Here is a 21,311-nt window from a genome sequence, read left to right as displayed (position 1 = left end):
ACAAAGAAGAGAGACTGATATCAGAAGAATAAGAAGGAAAACCGTATTAGGAGACACACACATTCCCACCAAGATTGGTACAGAACAGTAGAAATGCATTTGAGCTCAGCAGAAGGTGTTAGTGAACTTCCTTGTGATGGTAGTTTAGAAACAGCAGCTCTCTCTTCTGTCACCTGAGTTCAAGACACAACTAATAACTAGCTAATCTTAATGGTTTTCCTCTTTCAAAATGTGTAAATACATGGATCTTACATGTATTGATGGAGTTGTTTTGTTGCCACTCTGATACAGTGGATGCACCTGAAAAGACTTGGATGGGGTCCAAAATATTCAGATGCATAGTTAAGTGTTTTGTCGATAAGTAAAGCTTATTACGGTACATATGCACTTTTCTCACAGGTAGAAAGAGCATTTAGGAGTTAGCAACAAATGGCAATATCATCCAATGAAGTACACTTGTATGTAGCTTACTAAACCCATGGCAATATATCAGTTAAACCATGCTCTGTATCTGTGCATGGATACTGCACCCATTAGTGGCTGCCATTTATGAAGGGCTGAGGGTGAGTATCCCCTCTTATTTCTAGGCTTTAGAGCAGTACCTTCTGTTTTATGAAAATAAATTTACATTTTAGTGTTATCAGACTGAGAGAGAGGTAGCGTGACTGAATGTTGTGGGATTCTACACCTCATGCTTGCTAAACAAGACTCTCAAAAGGAAAGAGAGAACAGCCTTGAATATAATATGAGTAATAATGAGTATGTAATTATTAATAATCTCATGGATTGTATTTTCCTGCTTTTTTATCATCAGAAAAAAACACTTCTGTTCAGAAATTCTCACTTCTTTAGATCCAATGTTTGCTTAATAATGTTGATTATTTCAGCATCAGTACTGCTAGGCATCGGGTTACCCATTAGGCAGAAAGCTTTCCATTAGTCATGTAGTCATGTGATTTTTTTTTTTTTTGTGTGTGTGTGTGGTTTTTTTTTTTTTTTTTTTTTGTTTTGTTTTGTTTTAACAATCCTGGTTTGTTTCTACATGTGAACTTGCCTTTAATATATGACTTTAGGAAATGTCATTTGTTTTATAAATACCTACCTCTTAATTTTGTTCAGTTTGTTCAGTGTTCCCTGCTGTCTTTGGCAAAAGCTGTTAACTATTCCCAGAGCTGCACTGACATTGTCAATGATGTTAGTACAAAACACCAACAAGGAAATAAAAATAACATGATTCTCCCTTTGTTTTAGTTCAGTTGGAAGTCAGGGTGATAGTAACAGGTTGGGAAATCAATAGATGCCAAATGGAAGAAAACAATGTGGCTCAGGGGAAATGTTTTGCAATTTAATTGTAGGTATTAGTAATGAAAAGATTAAGACTGTTAGGTACTGAACAACTGAAATCAGTAGGAGTTGAGGGCAATAAGCACCTCCCTAAGCTATTCACCACCTCTTAAAATCAAACTACAAAACAGGACTGATGCTTTAGGATGATCTGTCATGCTCCGGGATAAAGCAACACTGCTTTAAAAAATAAAAAATAAATTGAAGTAACTGTACCTGTACCCTCAATAGTTATTAAAGCAATCACTTATTTTACAGGGGAGTACATTACAAGTAACTTCCACTTCTCAGTAGTATACATTGAAATTTGCTCTTATTGCTCTCCATCTTATTCCCATTTCAGGGAATTATGTTTCTTCTTTAATCCCTCTTTTGGTCACAAATGTTGATGTATTTAAAATCTCCTTTTAATAGGGTAAAAGCTAAAGATGGATGACAGCCAACATACAAACATAAGATATTATTTCACACACATATTTTGAGAAATCATTTGTCTTGTCCTTCCTCTAATCAAACACTACATAATACTCACTACTTTTATAAATTTTTACTTTACAGAATTAAATTATGAAGTTTTAAATTACAACAAAATTGAGACCAGTGCATACACCCCTGACCTTACAGTTGATTTTTGAGGTAAATCTTTGTTTTTATTGTTTATTGTATAGGACTCTGTGAAGATTCTTTTTATATTTATTACAACATGTAGTTTAAAGATGGCAAAGCATAATTTTCAAGATTTTATTTTTAATCAAGGCATGAAAATCATCCTATCTTTTCAGACTTTTTTTGAGTGCACAGTTAGATTGCTCTAGCTCTTCTTTACCAAATACTATAGGCATTAAATACATAAATAAAATTTCTAAAAACATTTCACTGAAAAAGAAATAAAGTATGAATTATGGATATGTACTGGCTCAAAAGAGTTCACCAGAGATGATTGTGGTTACCCCTCTCTTCTTCCTCCCAGTAATGCCTGAGGCACACATCCTGCCTATTTTTCTAGGTCTCTACAGAAAACCCAACTATATTTTTGTTCAGTTTACTCTAAAGTGTTCAGGAATAATGGAACAGTAGAAAGCAACCTGACAAAACTGAGCATTACAGGCCATTTAAATTACTTTCCTTGGTGAACAGAGAATTATTTTGTACTTGTAATATCTAAAGGAAAAAAAAAAAAAGATTCATAAAGAAACAGAGATCTTTTATAGTTAGTTATAGTTGAAAGACAAGGCCTTCTCTGGAGCATGAAGAACAACTATTTTTATTTATACACGTATTCCTTTTGTAAGTAAAATAGATTACTTCACTATACAAAATAAATATCATTGATAGTTTCTGTTTGCCTTTGCAGTAGAGACTAACTGACCTCTGTTATGTATGACACTGGAATATTTACTAGTAGTGCCATCAATTTTTACACAATCTGAGGAAGTTTTTGCTTGGATTTAGATTACTATCTGCAGTCTTCCTCAGAGATGCTTGGCTAAATTTCACAGTAATGAATCCCAGCTCTTGCAGCTTTAGAAAAGCTGGACCCATTTTTCAAATTGAAAATTTGTTATGATTGTCTTAGTATATTCAATTCCTATCTTCTTCCTTCTCTTTTCCATTTATACAACGTGTCCTCTAGGTCTCAGAATGATTCATAATTAATTAATTGCTGAATACTAAGATTTTAATTATTATTTTATTATTGTTTGCTCTTTTTTTTTTTTTTTTTTTTTTTTTTTTTTTTTTTTTTTTCCCAATGCTGGATATCTTAAGAAATCAAAACTAAGATTAAATTGTTAATAATTTTGAAATTTAGACTTCATAGCTATTGGCTATTAAAGTTTCCTGAAAAATTCTCATTTTTACACTAAGAAAATATAATGTTCCAAATGTTTTCTAAGGCATAGACATTACACTATTTAGTATAATTTTAAATTGCAAAAATACCCTATGGAAGCATTTTTGTTTTAACAGAGAAAATCAAGTATCTGTGATAGAGAAAGAATTATTTCACAATATGTTGCTTTTGTCACAAGTCAAGTTCTCTTAGAATCATGGAATCATGGAATGGCTTGCTTTGGAAGGGACCTCATAGATCCTGTACATGTCTTTCATGTTTTTTTCTTTAGTCACCGTATATGTTGCCTGCAGGCTGTACAACAACACAGCTAATGGAGGCATCAACGTGCAGAATGAATATGGATTGGCCATATTATCTTTACAAGAACACTGAGAGACTGAGAAAGAAAATAATCAAGAGAAAAAGAACACCCAAAGAAGCAACTGAATTTTTGTCTCTGAATTTGCTACTGAGTTTCATGAAACGCAAAATCTGTTACTTTGACTAACAGAAATTCTGGTTTATTTTGATTTGTAATCTTAAACTTTAGACCATGAGAAACATGCATATTTAAGCAGTCTTGTGTTTATTGTTGTTTTTCTTTCCTTTCTTTTTTGTTTTTCTTTTTTTTTGTTTTCTACACACACTCATGATAATTCCAACAGGAATTATTCCAAGTTCTATTTCTCTATGGTGAGTTCCCAGTATTAAAGTACAGGAGGTAATAATAATACCTGTTGCATAAACAAACATATAGGAATTGAAGACTAGATCAACTACATATATGTCAGTCCAGAAGCTCTGATATTTCTGGCCTTATTCAAACAGTTTTAAAATGTTAAATGTTTCAAATGTTCAAGTGATCTATTTAATCTTTCTTATTGTTACATTGGACTTTTTTTTTTTTTTTTTGAGGTTAATCCAGCTCTCCCTTGTCATTTATGCCCCAGAGAACCCAGCACCCAAATATTGAGCCATTTCATTCCTTTGCCTCTTATAACTTTATTTTTGCTATCCATATATTTATTTTGTTTTGTGCCTTTGCCCTTGAAATTTTATTGATTTGCCTTATTTATTATTTTTTTTTTTGACACCTTGTATTTATTTGGCATAATTTCTACTGTTTTTCCAGTCATAAAGATCATAATTCTCCTTGACTTGCCTTATCATAAACCTTCTTTTACCATCTTCTCTATTGTACGAGTTCCCACTTTTGGTCTTAGTATAATTTTTGATGAATGCCTTGAATAACATTTAAACATGTCAATGACACTCTTAGATGTAAGAATTTTTGCAGATGCTTGTAGCTAGTATGCTGCAGCTAGTAAAATATATTAAATACTGCATTTTTAACTTGACGTTCAATGTCACAAATGACTCTCATTTTTATGTCAAAATATAATCTGATTATAGCTGGGGGTAAACAAACAAACTAACAAAAACAACCAAGCAACCAATAAAGCACGAATATTATTCTGAGTTGACTTGAAAGCAACAGATTCATCCACACCATATACAAGGTCTGACATTGCATGTAACCTTGAGCAAACATATGTGATCACTAAACTTCAGATTACATCTTCATAAATGAAACAAACAAACAAACAAACAAACACACACACACACACATACAAACCTCTGAACTTTATAATGGGACTTCTGCAAAAATAACTTCCGTAATGTTAAAAAACTTCTGTATTTCATAATACACTCTATAGTCCCATTATGAAGTGCAGAACAGTAACATCTGATACAAGTTTTAGAATTTCCAAATATTATAATTTTTAACTACAATATGGTATGGGTATTGGATTCTATATAAAATATTTTCCCTCTCCTCAGAGACCCTAAAATCTGATGGCATTCCTATCTACTTTCTATAGCAAGGAACACTTGAAATGATCGCTCTTCTATTTATTTGTGAAAGTTAAAGGTGTCACTGACTGATTAGCAATAATCAATATTGGATTTGTAAAGCTGAAGTGTGCAGTGGTTTCAAGTGGCAAGGTTCGGGGGGGGAGGGGGGAGGAGGGGGCTGGAGTAAGCTGACCCTTATGTTAGACAAAGGCCCTGCAGCTGTTCAGAGCTGGGCAAATGATGTTGTTTGTGCCTCTATAATGAAATATTTAAGAAAGTGAAAAAAAAAAAAGAAAAAAAAAAAAAAAAAAAAAATAAACAGCAGGGGGAACAGCAGCTGTGAGAGTGAGGAGTGAGGAAAAGCCTTGCAGACACCAAGGTCAGTGAAGAAGGATGGGGAGGAGGTGCTCCAGATGCCAGAGCAGAATTTCCCCTGCAGCCTGTGGTGAGGACCATGGTGGAGCAGGCTGTCCCCCTGAAGTCCATGGTGTACCATGGTAGAGCAGGTTTCCATGCTGCAGCCCGTGGAGAAGACCACAGTGCAGCATGTGGACCGGCACTGAAGGAGGCTGTGGGCTGTGAAGGACCCCCTCTGGAGCAGGCCCTGGGCTGGAGCTGCGGCCCGTGGAGAGGAGCTCATGCAGGAGCAGGTGACCTGGCAGGAGCTGCTGCCTGTGGGGGACCCAGGTTGGAGCAGTTTTTTCCTGACAGTTGGACACCGTGTTATGGACCCATATTTGGAGCAGTTCTTCATGAGCTGCTGCCTGTGGGAAGGCTACGTAGGATCAGTTTGGGAAGGACTGAATTCCATGGGAGGGACCCCATATTTGAGCCGGGAAAGAGAGTGATCATGAAGGAGCAGTGGTGAAGTGTTCACAATCAATCAACGATAATTGCTGAGCGAAGTCCCCAACCTTATCTCAATACTTGAGCCCTTTCCATCATATTTTCCCCCCCTTCCCCTTTGAGGAGGGGGAATGAGAGAGTGGCTGTGGTGGAGCTCGGCTGCCCACCTGAATAAAACCACCACATTCATTATATGCTTTTGATATAAAAGTAATGTTAAAAGAGAAAGAAATGTAAAGTGCCAATTAAGCTGACTGTCAAGCAATTCCTTTATCTGTAGGTGCTAATAGTATGACTCTTAAAGAATAATTATGGGAGTGGCAAGGGGGGAATGCCATATTCCTTAAGACCCTGTGTATGTGAAGGTCTTGCAGACAACCTGCAGTTCCAGATGTCTGCTGATATACCAGTAAATTTAACCCTGTAGTAGTCATGCACTTTCACTGCCTGGCCTCTGTGGGCAAATATGTTCTTGAACATCATCCCTTGCTGCACCTTGCACCATGCTTGCATATTCACTATTTATAGCGATAAGAAATCCAGCCCTGAAGACAGCTTTGAAACATACCTATGCAGAATGCAGTCATACTCTGGTGAATATATTTTACTTTTAAAACAATTACATACAGAGGAAAGCAGCAGAGATTGTGTGCACCCTGGCATGAAACTGAAATTAAATGCTCTTGCTACTGGAATTATTTGTCTAGTGTGAGGTGACCACCAACAAATGCTATTGCTGTTGCTAGGAGCTATCAAAAGAAATGTCACTCTTCACAGCAAGTGATGAAATATGACATATGGCATCAAAGCATCATTAAAAGTACACCTGCTGCAGAGTAGGTTGTGTTTTTCAGGAGACTTTCAAGCAGAAAAAGGTTATTCTAAGAATGCAAAAGGATATGTCTTATTTTCTTTATTTCTTAGTAGGTAATTAAGAAACAGTAAAAATAAGAAAAATAGAGAGAAAAAGAATATGAGGCAACATTCGAAGTTCATATTTCTCTATGATTTAAGGAGCAAAAAGCAAGATAACAAACAAACAAAACACCCCACCAAGACTATTTCATTATAAAGTCCACAATAATAAATGCAGTTGATGATGAATCATTCATTCCCTTAGCTGGAGTGATTTGATATTCTTTTCATAAGGATTAAGTACTATATTCTCTGGCTGTTGGTTTAAAGATTGTCCATTAGTTTTGATAACATTTTAAAGTGTGAGTATTGGAGCTCTTTTTCACAAGTCTGAAATAGTTTGACATTCAGGAAAATATATGAGTGGTCTGTCACAGACACATCAGCCCATATATGAGAAAACTCCTGTTGATTTCAGTACTTCATTTTCTGTGTGGTGGAAAAAGAAAAAATTGAAAATGAAAAGGAAATGGAAAAAAAAGGAAAAAAGGGACAATTCTGTGTATTTCATGGTGACAGAAAAAAAATGTATCTATGAACTATTACTTTCTTACTCTGCTGAAATAGATATCATGATATCATTGACATTCTTCCCTCTCTTCTGCTGTTCTGCATGGAGTAGCTCTTGAAGGAATTCTGAACTGTGAGTTTTAATACTGGCTGTGCCATAGCTTCCCAGGTAACTGTGGCCAGTTCATTGCCCCGTATTTCATTTTGCCAGTCTGCAGAACGGTGGTAGTATTACGCAAAAAGTTCAATGAATTACTGTTGGTGTTTCAATTTTATTCCTTTAAGTTAGTGTATTTTGAATCTTTCCACAGAGAAAGTTGCATTTGTTTGCAATGGGTTTGACTCTGGTTAATATGTACATGCCATAGGCAGTGAGTGACAATTAATTAGATAATTTTCCTATGTGCATTACATTATGTTAATAATAACAAAGCCAGTAAGAAGACGGTTGATTTGCACAATTCTGCTTTCTCACAAGAGGAACAAAATGGAATTCTGTCTTTCCACAGATCTGTCTCAAATGCTGAATTTTAAAAAGGGATGTTTAAAAAGTTCTAAAAAAAGAAAGGGAGGTTCAGATTCTAGAATGGATTCAGTCTGATTTTGCCTAGTCAAACTTTGGCTAGAATAAACAGGAATTTGAACAGGGTTTATTTATAATATTGCTGTTATGTAGTTAAAATTTATTTTTCTATTAGATACACATAAAAAATCACCTTTCAGACTATATGCATTCTATTGTGAAAACTCTCTTAAAGAAAAAAAAATATGAATACTAACCTAAAAAAAAAAAAAAAGTGGTTACTTGCTTTCACAATGTACTATTTACTCAAGAGCAGCTCTATCAAAGCATTTATGCCTTTGTTTCTTAACATTTAAGATAATGTCTTAAAAAATCACCTAGTTCTTCAAAAGAAAAATATTTTGTTCTGTTCTTCAGGAGACAAGAGAATAAGAAACAAGGTTTCTTAAATCTGAATAAGCTTATCAAAAAGACAATATGATAGATACAAATCTAAAGGGGACACAAATGATTTTGTTACAGTGGTAATAAAAAGAAGTTTTCACTTGATCTTTCTCTTTTATAACCAGCAAAGATGTAGCTACAGATAGTGACTTGTTAATCATACTCTTGAGTTAATTTACAGTGTGAGCTTAAAAAGAGCATGTATTTCAATTACATGACTGGAATGGGAATTATATGGCTAGCAGAAGAATACACATACTGTTTTAGATGGCTTGAGCAAATGTGCTGTCTGGGTTTAAATGTAGACATTGGGAAATAAGTATGTTAAAAGAATATATAAAACTCAAGGTGTTTTATCTCTTTTATGTTATTTTCTTCAAACAGCATTATTTCAAGGTCAGAATTGGCTACAGCCCAATAAATATGTAATTCTGAGCAATTATGTTAAGATTAATAAAGGCTTTGAGAACACTTATTAATTTCTAATTTGACCAAATCAAGGACAGATCAGATTAACTAGATTTGGAATTAAACTTCTACAGTTACCATGTAATTCAGGCAAAGAAGGAAGATATTTTTTTTTAACTCCTGTTGCTCAGCAGTGCAAATAGTTAAACAGCAACAAGGTTGATTTGTTTATTCATTGTCATTTTAAAGAGTACTGCCATGAGACAGTGGGTTGCAAGATGGTTTGGTTTGATTTTGTTTTGTATTTGGCCTGATGAAAAACCTAAAACTATTCAGAACCACTTTGGCTTTGGTTTTCCATTTGTGAATGTCCATTCGCTACTTTGAATATCAACTGCTTCTTTGAGTTTTATGTCTTGATAGAAGAAAACCTCATATTTTTAAAGATGTTATTCCTTCTGCATTGAAATGAAACAGTCTGAGTTAAAATTCTGAAAATTACCTTCTAATTTCTTATTATAATTGAGCTATGCTTCTTGATGGACTAAATCTATAAGATATCATGTTATATCTTAATTTGCACATTCTCTGACCTCTTTTCTGTCCTTAGGGATTCCATTACTGATGGAAGATACTGTTGGCACAATGTATCATTTGTTTTCCAGAATTTTGAGTCTGAAACCCTGAACTTTATGTTTCAGCTTAAAAAAACTCAGCCCCGTTCTTTCATTCTCAGCTATCTCTGAGGCCCTTTCCTGAGACAGCTCTGTAATATAGAAGTACTTCCTAGATTCTAAATCTAGATATCACGAATAACCTATTTCCATCTAGTTTATATTGGCATATAATAATTTTTTCTACTTCACCTACTCCATATTCTGTGGGAAAATAAGTAAATAAACAAACAAACAAACAAACAAACAAATAAATAAATGAGTAAAAAGGAAGCAACTGTGGGACTGTTTAACTCAGGGACAAAGACATCCAGATCATTTTGCAGGAGGATAGCATGTACATTTTAACATACCATACAAGATAAATATCTTATTGTGGTAAGGGCCCTAAAGAACTTGAAGCTAGTTTAAACCATTTCATGAATATGTTCTTTTCTGTGAACCGCAAATGGGATTGTTTTTCCTTTGATTTTCTACTTGAGTCTGTTGAAAAAGGATGACTTAATTTTACCTAGACCTTAAGTTCTAGTGAAGTTTTGAGTTATGTAATCATTTTATATTGTTGGGATTTGTTTGAATGAATCTACTGGTAATGAAATGTTTCAGAATGATAATCCAGAAAAACAGTATTGTGCTAATACACCTTTTTAAAGATTTTTTTTTCCTTTTTTTTCCCCCTTTTTTTTTTTTTTTCTCCACTCTGCATCATCAATATTCCTGACTTGATGCTGGAAGAACTAATTGAGTGACTGAGATATGCATTCATAAAACTATCTACTAAGGCTGACAGGAAGAACACAAATTGTGCAAGCCATATATTTACTATAAATACAGTAATTTAACTAAAAGAGTCTTCATTCAGTTTCTTGGTCTGAGGAAGTCATGAAATTGTAATAAAATGTTCATTAATAGTAACCAGGATCAAGTTTAAAGTTGCACTAGTTAAGAACTGAAAAATTCAAAGCCTTTGATTGCCTCATAAGCCATTCAATCTCACCAATCTCTCTCTTTTTTTTACTTGCTTTGAATATTTTGTTCAGCTTACTCTCGTTATTTTTGCTCATATTGAGAGTATATCTTTAATTTACATTTTGCTCAACCACTTGATTATATTTGTAAATATGTGTTTTTACTTTAAGAAAATATTTTCATTCAGCTGAATCCCAGCATTTGCAAGTGCAGTGTGTCATCACTGTACTTTCTTAGGGACACACCATATAACTATCAAGACTATGCATTCATTGGTTTCCCACATAAGCAAAATTTCATTGGCCTTCTTTCCAGTATAGGTGTGATGTATAGAAATTAAATACTTATGAAGAGCAACATATAGTTTCTGTGGGTCATGAGTGAAATTTAAATAACAAACACAACATTCAAATTTCCATTAAAGGAAAACAAACAAACAAACAAACAAAAGATAATCTGAATCTGCAATTTTAAAATTCAACTTTTAATGTGAGCAACTACAAAAGGAGAAATTGATTATAAACCTAGAGATGATTTTCTTACCAGTATGGGCTTTTTTTTTTTTTTTTTTTTTTTTTTTTTTCTCCTTGGGAGGGGAGCTATTTTAAACCAGTTTAGATAGGCACTATCATTTTCAAGCTGCTAGTTTCAATTGTGTCTTGAAGTCATTTGTTGTTGTCCAGGAGGGATAAATGCAGGAAATGATGTGTAAAATTCTGAAATGGATAGTAGGCTTTTATTCCACACACATAGGTATTAATTTCACTGCAATGGAAGTTCTTCAGTAGCTTGTCTCTAGAAGTAAATTATGTACACTTCTCTGATGTACAATATATGGCATCTCTTACAATATGGCTATAATCAGGATACTGGAGTTCAGTTCTTTTCATCATAAGTTTTGTTTCTTAGTGGGTTTCATTAAGCTTAGATTACACCTATCTGTATTACAATGCCTGTAACACTTCTCATCAAATGTCTACAATAAAGTCACAGAAAAAAATGCATCCATAATACAGACTTTTTTGAGTTCCTTGCTATTATGGATAGAATGGATAGATGCTCAATCACACTTTTAATATTTCTGTTTGTTCATCCCATGGAACTCATAGTCTTTCATGACTAATCTGCACCAAAAGAAGGAAAGAAAAAAAGTAGTCAGCAAAATACAATACTCTGTAAATATGTCTCAGTATGTATGTTTAGCATCCTGAGACTAACTGTGATATGGAAATCATGACAAAGATGAATCTTCTTTGTGCTAAAGACAAGTACGTGTGGTCTTGATACAAAGAAAGAAAGAATGCTGAAGACAGGAGACTGAATTTGTTTTGCCAAAATCCACTTTTTCCATTGGACAATGAACCTATATTTTTCTTTATGTTTGTCTTCTAATATCTTTACAAGACCTATTCTTGTTTCCACATGTGTGACTTGATTGCTGTTTGCCTTAATGTTTCTAAATATATTGTATTACACATGAGTTTAAACCTAGACCACTCACACCACTTAAGTAATTCAAAAACATGTACTTTGATCCAAACCAGAATTTTTCAAGGTGGTTTCTTTTGAAAGAAATAAGGAGGATAAGTCAGGATTAGAAGAAGAATTGAACAAAAAATTTTGCTTAGTTCATAGCCCCCACCCCTTCTCTCAAATAAAATAAAATAAACAAACAAATACATTCTGTCTTATGGAAGACTATCCACCATAAAGCTCTCCACTTTCTACTCAACATTTGAATGATATTTAATTCCTGTGAGGAGTAGAAATACCTAAAATTTTATTATTAATATTATATATATATTATAATATATTATAATATTATGTATTATAATATTACATATTATGATATAAATATTATTAATTAATATTAAAGTCTGACAGTAGAAATGACTAAATGAGAATAAGAAGGTCTATAATACAAACTGTTCCCTTAGGCCAGGAATGAGAGAAGCAAATGTTTTCTGAATGATTTCTTGAAAATCTCTCAGAAACATGGATAAGAGGGCTTGCCATCCCACAAAAATTCCATAAACAGCAGAAGAAAACTTTATATTCTTTTGCCCATGGTTTCCAAATACAGTAAATAAAAATATAGAAGCATACTTTTTTCTCCTTTGCAGCTTTTGGTAACAAGTTAATAATGAAGAATATGTTTACTTTGACTTTAATGTTACTATGGAATCTTAATAACATTACTCAGATTTACTTTATTAGATCCCATTATTCTCTCATTACACTAGCAAATACAGCCTTTAAAAGTATGCAAGGGAAATTCAGGTGCCCAAGTATGCGTGTAATAGTGATGCATGAAAAAGATAAAGGCACTAAAGATCCATACTTGCAATTCATTATATTAACTACTAGTAATAGTTATTACTGGATGTTTTATACATAATGGCTTATTTATATTGAAACATATATCTGTTTTTAATTCCAGGTAATCTTTCAACCACCATCATTTCACTTTGTAGAATAGTCTACATGGTTTTCATCTTCTATTTTCCAGTAATGTCTTCAGGATCTTTAAATAAAACAATAATTTATTTACAAGCATTCCTATATCTACTTAACAAAGGCAGAAAAATATTTCTTTTTATGCAGCTTTTAAAACAAAATTACTAACTACTATGTTTCATTATGACATTAGTGACCACAGCAAACATAATCCCTATCCATTTGTAGGAGATGACATATAAATGTGGTTTTGAATGACTATGATACAAGACAAATTGATTGAATTATGCCAGCAAGAATTGAAGTTTCTATCTTTCAAAATATTTAACATGGTTATTTCAGAAGCATAAGAGATTACGGTTGCAACTTTATCTACTTTAAAACAGCTTTTCCATCTGGCTGCAAGTTGATTATGTCTTTCAAACATGGCAGTAAATTTGAATATATTAATGTGAAATGTAAGCATCAACACAGCTGGTAATTACAAATTCACACAATTTGGATATTTCATTTGCATCATGCTAAATACTTTAGTGTTTTAAGACATCTTACTTCAAAAAAAAAAAAAAAAAAAAAAAGAATGAAAGAACGGTGCTTTGACTGTAATGTAAATCTTTCGGTTTTGAGCTCATCATTCAAAGCTGCATTCAATAGGTGTGCTGTAACAGTACCTACTAATTCAACGTTGAAGTCATGCTTCAACATTTCCTTAACCTTTCTTATGAAGTGTATTCCATCTGAAAATTTCCCAAGAAAGCCAAAAATAATGTGGTGTTTGAAGAAAATAGGCTAAGCTGTTTTCAAGTTATAGATAAATAGTGCGTTTCTACCAGTTGATATCTCTACATCTTCAACAATCCTTCTCCCATCCTCCCTTTTCACTCTTCATATTATTGACATAGCTTTGATTTCAAACTGTACTTATTGTATCAGACTTTGAATTGTAATATGTGTTGTTACTGAGCCACTAAACATTGTTTTGATTTCAAAAATATTTCTATTTTACATTTTTATTAGTGGTATCTTCTGGCTTGGGATTGCTGGTGCTTTGTACTATGAAATGTTAGCATAAATGACACGTTGATAGCTTATTATCACTTCCTTAATGCATGGCAAACAGTGGAAATTATATGCTTATTCTTCAGAGTCAACAATGATTTTATGTTTTGTATTTTTATGGTGTGTATTTCTGCTTCTTTCACTCACTGCCTGCCACCCAACATTGCAAACAGGAAGAGTCAGTAATATTCAAAATGTATGGAACATATGCATTCTTTTTGCCTTCCCTCTACATGTACTGTAAAACAAAACAAAACAACAACAAAAGTCTGTTTACCTGCTATCGAGTTTTATTAACTCTCCTGATACTCTTCATTGAACAGCGTCTCCATGTAATCCTGACACTGGTTTTAGTGCTAATTTTACTTATTTAATGAGTAGAACAATATTAGGATTAAATTCAATTTCTGAATATCCTGAATTAGTTGAGAAATTCAGGCTTAAATCTTCCATGCTGAAGGAGAATTGAAACCCACTCTCTCCAAATTCTGCATACATGTTCTGACATCTCCAGCGTATGAGTATAATATCCCTGCTATAATCAAAACCATGACAAGGAAATGACTTGTAAAAATATTTTTAGAGACAAAAAGTTTGATGACTTCTGTTTCTAATTTGTGAAAAATATTGTAAAGAAATAAACTGCAAGTTCTTTCATTGCAATTCGATAATTTACTGAAATTATAAACCTGTCCAATCAGTTTTCATTAGTTTATGTTAACCTTTTTTAAAACTGCTGGAAAAGAAATCTATGCAACATTGAAGAAATTGCATGTTTACTTCCATCTTCCTGAAAATAAATAAATTCTTTCTGTGTAGTACCTGCTGTGAAATACATTATCCTTAGTGATGTTTCCTTTCTTGATACGCTGCTATTAATGGTATATACCATTTTGTTCTTTAATTTTTCCCAATTAATTTGTTCAGACTGGGAACCAATATATTGACTTCAGCACTAGTGTGGATCACTAGTGTTTCCTTTTCTTTACAATTTTGAAATTGTCTTATTCTCTATTTGAAACTCATAGTTCATTGTGAAATAACAGTGAATACAAATTAGCAGTGAATATTCCTAAAATTGTAGAAGTACCATTGTGGTGGTTGTTCATATTTTATAATATGAACATATTATAAAAAACCACCACATAATGTGGTGGTTGTTCATATTTTATAATTGTCACTGGAAACTATAATAGGACCGGATAGGACCAGTGTTTCTGGAACTAATAACAGCCAAATTTTGATATTTATCTGATTTGATTTGTTTTCTTGAAGGATCCAATATATTCATGTATTGTAGGAAGCACTCCTAGGCAAATAGATCACTTTGGAATCCAAAAAAAAGGAAAAAAACAAAACAATACAAAACAATACTTTCAAGAACTAAAAAATTCTTTTAGTTAGGAAAAATGCAAGAACATCTGTTATCCTTTAGCTCTGAGTCAGCACTCATCCTAGCACTCATCCTTTCAGAGGCTGACTCCAAAGTACACTTGAATCTATGCACAATGATGAGACAAGATATCCCATTTGCTTTGGCTTTCTTTGGATAAAAAATAAATAAATAAATAAATAAATTCTCAAGAACTAGAGACATTTCTCTATGTAATGAAAAGATAAAATTGGAAAATAAAATTACCTCAGAGAATGGAATAGTTATTCATACTTCAGAAGAGTTGGTAATCCTGAATTAAACCAGTGTCTTAGTTGTACTACTCTCTATAGCAATCTACAAAAGTTTTTATCTATTTGATAGGATGTTACCGTACTCCATTAAAAAATATATTTTTTTGATGCATTATAATTGCCTAAATGTAATTCCTGTAAAGCAATTTTTGACATACTGTTGAAATTAAGACGAAGATTAGGAGATCTAAAAACAAAACAAAACAAAATAACAACAAAAAAAAAAAAAAAAAAAAAAAAAACAAAAAACAAAAACAAACAAAAAAAGCACTGGACTCTTCAATATCAAAATGAAAGTATACAGCTGTTTATACTGCATTCATAGAAAACCACAAGATTCTATTGCATGTCTGTTCAGCAGTATGACTATAGATACAGCATTTATGGTGTTTATACTTTTCTCCGAAGATACACCAAGTGTCTTGCTGCCCCAAATTTTTATCTGTCAAGCACTGCTCTGCTTGAATGGATGTTACATTTACCCAAGTAGTATTATGGTTACTTTGTCATCTTGATCTTACCTGAGAGATGATACTGTCCATTTTTGACTTTGGGAGATTCTTCTTTTTCTTTTTGAAAACTGAATCCCATTAAGAGAAAAATTGAGGGTCTATGGAGTAAACCACACTGTTTTCCAATAATGTATACTACAGCAAATAAAATATAATAGTTTTAAACGTAGTAGCGTTTTGGCTTTCATGTCTTATCAAAGGTTCTGAAGAGAGAAATAAAAAAAAAAAAAAAAAAAAAGAAAGAGAGAGAGAGAGAAAGAAAGTGTTTTGTTTTGTTGCCAGATATAAGATATTTCTCACAAGTTTGGAATAAAAAGAATCATAGAATCATAGAATCATAGAATGGTTTGGACTGGAAGGGACCTTAAAGATCTAGTTCCAAACTCCCTGTCATGCGCAGGGATATCTTCCACTACACCAGGCTGCCCCATCCAATCTGACCTTGAACACTTCATGTGTTCATGCATGGGGTATCCATGGCTTCTCTAGATAACCTGTTCCAGTGCCTTACCACCCTCACAGTAAATAATTTATTCCAAATATTTCATCTAAATCTACCCACTTTTAGTTTAAGACCATTACCACTTGTCCTGTTACTACACTCCCTGACAAAGAGTTCCTCTCCTGCTTTATTGAAGACTCCGTTTAACTACTGTAAGTTTGCTATAAAGTCTCCCTGGAACCTTCTCTTTTCTAGGACTTCTGGGCTAATTAATCCCATTTTCTTATTCTTTCTGGGTAGGAGATGTTCTACAGCTCACTGCACTTCTCTGAACCTGGAACAGGTCCATGTGTTTCTTATGCTGCATGTTCTAAGGCTGAACTCAGTACTCCAAGATGGGGTCTCATGAGAGCACAGTAGAGGGGATGAGTCATAGAACCACAGAATCACAGAATGGGTGGGATGGGAAGGGACCTCCGGAGATCATCTAGTCGAAGCCCCTTGCCGAGCAGGACCACCTACAGTATGTTGCACAGGCTGACATCCACGCGGGTTTTAAGTATTTCCAGAGAAGGAGACTCTACAACCTCTCTGAGCAACCTGTTCTAGTGCTCCGTCACCCTCACAGTCAAAAAAAGGACCCCCTCATATTGAGCCGGACCCTCCTGTGCTTTAGTTTGTGCCCGTTGCCTTGTCCTGCACAGCTGAAAAGAGAAATGGCTCCATCCTCTTGACACCATCCCCTCAGATGTTTATATACATTAATGAGGTCTTTTTTCCAGGCTAAACAGGCCCAGTTCTTTCAGCCTGTCCTCATACTATAGGTGCTCCAGTCCTCCAATCCTCTTAGCAGCCCTCCTCTGGACTTGCTCCAGTAGTTTCATGTCCCTCTTGTACTGGGGAGTCCAGAACTGGACACAATACTCCAGGTGTGACCTCACCAGGGCTGAGTAGAGAGGGAGGATCACCTCCCTTGACCTGCTGGCAATATTCTTCCTAATGTAGCCCTGGATACCATTGGCCTTCTTGGCCACAAGGGCACATTTCTGACTCATGGTCAGCCTGCTGTCCACCAGGACCCCCAGGTCCCCCTCTGCAGAGCTGCTCTCTGGCAGGACACCCCCCAGTCTGAACTGGTTCTACAACCTGCTAGCTACACTTCTTTTGATGCAGACCAGATTATGGTTGACTTTCTGATCTACAAGAACACAATGCCTGCTCACAATGAATTTTCACCCACATGTACCTCAAGTCCTTTTCCACAGGCCTGCTCTTTATCCACTGATTGACCATCCTGTATTAATGTTTAGGATTGCTCTGACCCATGTGCATGACCTTGTCTTGTTGAACTTCATGAGGTTCACACAGACCCACCTCTCAAACCTGTCAAGATCTCTCTGGATGGTATCCCTTCCCTCTGGTGAGTTGACCACACCACACAGCTTGGTATCATCCACAAATTGGTTGAGGGTGCACTCAATCCCACTGTCCATGTCGCCAGAAAAACATGTTAAATAGTAGTAGTCCCAATACAGACCCCTGAGGAATATCACTTGTCACCATTTTCCATTTGGACATCAAGCTGTTGACTGAAACACTTTGAGTGTAACCACCCAGCCAATTCCTTACCTACTGAGTAAGTAATGACCATCCATCAAATCCATGTTTCTCCAGTTTGAAGACAATGGTGTTGTACAGGATAGTATCAAACACTTTGCACAAGCCCAAGTAGTTGAATTGTACTGAAAAGTGTTGAATTATACTGAAAGTCTCAAGAGTCAAAGCCTTACTTCAAGAGTGATGTAAACATAATGGTGACACGATGGTGACACCATTGCCTGGATAAATGTTTAAAAACATATTTCTATATTAAAGGTGAAAAGTTGTATTTCCTTGGATAATCTCAATATTGTATTTCTAAAATTGAATAGGATTTAGTTAACAACACAACTGAAGGCAGACTTGTGTCAGTCAATAAATTACAGAAACTGATAACACTTTAATACTGGGTTATACAAGTTGAGAGAAAACAAAACAAAACAACAACAACAACAACAACAACAAAAAAAAACCACAAACAACACACCTTTTATTCTTAAGAAAAAAAGAAAGGACAAAATTTCCAAGATGAAAAGAAAGCATGTAGTGCTGCAAGAAACTATCATAATTAGGTATTTTTAAAAAGCCTTAGTTTGTCCTTCTTCACAGAGCAAGTGTAGAAAAATGGCAGGTAAGACAATAACTGTATATCAGCTATTTGGAGGGAACAACAAAACAAAACAAAACAAAACACTAGGAAGGAGGATATGAGGCTTATATCTAGAGGCAGAAACTTGTATCATGTCATAGATTAAAACACATGATCAGTTATAAATAAGGCTTTTTCAAAGAGAAGGTCAGTTAGCCTAAATAAATAAATTAATTAATTAAAACATGAATGTTCTATCTGGAATGCACAAAAGCAAATGCAATCTCATTTAGTGACATTTCCAGAATTACAGCAGATTCCATTAATCTATTAGTTATGTATTTGTATTAAGCTATAACAGAACTGTAACAGAAACAAGTCTTTAGGGAACAGGGTTTGAAGAATCTGTACACTTGAATTTTGGCTATCTTGAGCAAGTTAGACTTGGCTTTTTTATAGAATATTCAGGACTTTTTTGTTTCAAGTCTTCAAGTCTGTAAATGTTAACATCTCCATCATGGTAGCAACCTTTTTATTATTATTATTATTATTATTTATTTTTTTTTTTGCATTGTCTATGTATATACAAAATTCTGGGCCTGGAAATAAAAATTTAGATTATTAAGTGAAAATAAAGAATGACTAGAGTGAGTGTGACTGCCTCCTCTAACTGCTCCATCCCAGGACTATTCCTATCTCGTTGCTGGGGCCCATCTCAGTGGTGCCAGGGACCCAGAGTCTAGGCCAAGGCTGGTGGATGTTGCTACCACTTTTCCCTTTGCAAGTTCAGCCAGTAGGAAAGCTGAGCACATGTCCCAGAGACACTTGGACAGAGATAAACACTGACATGACCATCTACAAAAGCTGCCAAAAGGACTGCCTTCAGCAGCACTTGCACACAGGACTCACATAAAACACACAGATAGCTGAGACCACTTCCTCCTCTCCAGCTAGTACAGAAGAAGTTCACCAGTGAAGTTCACACACACACAGGGCACTCTCTAGGTTCACAGATGCTCTGAGTAACAGTGCTGCCCTTCTGTCCACCAAGCACCCTTGCCTGGATCCCAGTCCCCTTACCTTCTTCACAGGTCACCTACTCACTGGGTAATTCACTAGTAGTTCACTATAAGTCCACTTGAAGTTCACTGCAATCACATGCACTTACACACTTTTCCCTCAGGCACACTGCCGTTGGAAGTCCCTGTGGGAGTACCAAACCCCCTAACTACATGATACTCCAGCCCAGATCCCCAGGCCCCTGCTGCTTGCCAAATACTCCAGCTAAGAGTGTGCTAGCAAATACACGTGCATACCTAGTTTGGGGAAGATACAGACAGTTGCTGCCCCCAGCAGATGGCACCAGGCAACAGGCTGTGTGATCCATGGCCCCACACCAGCCACTGGTGTAGAACCCTATGTTTGCCTTACTCACACTGGTCCTCCCCTGGTAGACATTCTGTCAAGACACACTGTTCCTACTCAGGTGCTGGGAGTAGACGACTCCACTCACTCCAGTAGTTGATGCTAGGACCCCACTCACTACAGTAGTTGGCACCACAGGCTGTGGATATCCAAACTTCTGGCCTGGCTCCAGGAGCTGGCAGCCACTCCACTCACACTGATCCCCCAGTATTTTGGCAGATCCCCCCAGGTTTAGGGTCCATGGGACTCTCACTAGGTATACAGAAGATCATCCAGCTGTTGATGATAGGGCCCTCACCTGCTCTCTTAGATGACACCACAGGCTGCAGGGCCTACATTCCCAGTCTGACTCTGGTAGCTGGCAACCAGTTCACTCACACTGATCCCCACAGTAGCTGGTACTCCAGACTCAAAGTCTGTAGTATCCCTTTCAGAGAGCTATGGCCCTTCCAACTACTGATGTTAGGACTCCCTCCAGTGCCTAGTTACTAGATAATACTTACTCCAGTATTTAGTACCACATCCTGCAAGCACCTATACCTCTGGCCTGACTCCAGTAGCTAGCAGAAAATTCACTCACAACCCTACCTCCATCCCCACCCGTAGCACGCCTGCCCCAGTGGCTGGGAGGAGGAAACTCCATTCACTCCAGTAGTTGACACCACAGGCTGGAGGGCCTACACCTCCAGGTCTGACTCCAGTAGCTGGTATCAAGTTCATTCATGCCAGTCCCACAGTAGCTGGCACTCCAGGCTCAAAGTCTGCAAGATGATTTTAGATCAAGGGAGCTATGGCCCCTCAACTACTGACACTAGGACTCTCACTCACTCCAGTAGCTAGCACCAATTCTGTTGCACAAACACAGGTCCCACCAGCAACTGGTGCTGAGACCCCCAGATTTGCTCCAGTAGCTGGCACCACAGCTATGTAGCTGGCATCAGCTGTGGGTGCCCACATCTCCAAACTGACTCTAGTAGTTGTCACAAAGATTCACTTACCCACATTCAGTTCTCACCAGTAGCTCATGCTTAACCCTTGCAGCTCATATACATGTAGTATAGAAAGTGCAAACACACAGATAGTTAAGATTTAATAAGAAAATATAAGATAGGGCAGACTGAGGTGATCAGGCACAGGGCTTGGCCACATAAGTGTACTGATCAGCTCCATTGTACATACGAACAGCCCTTTTCTACCCTTTTCTACCTATCCCCTCTT

This window comes from Aythya fuligula, chromosome 2, assembly GCF_009819795.1.
Source record: "Aythya fuligula isolate bAytFul2 chromosome 2, bAytFul2.pri, whole genome shotgun sequence".
Lineage (NCBI taxonomy): Eukaryota > Metazoa > Chordata > Aves > Anseriformes > Anatidae > Aythya > Aythya fuligula.
Note: the sequence above shows the minus strand (reverse complement) of the source record.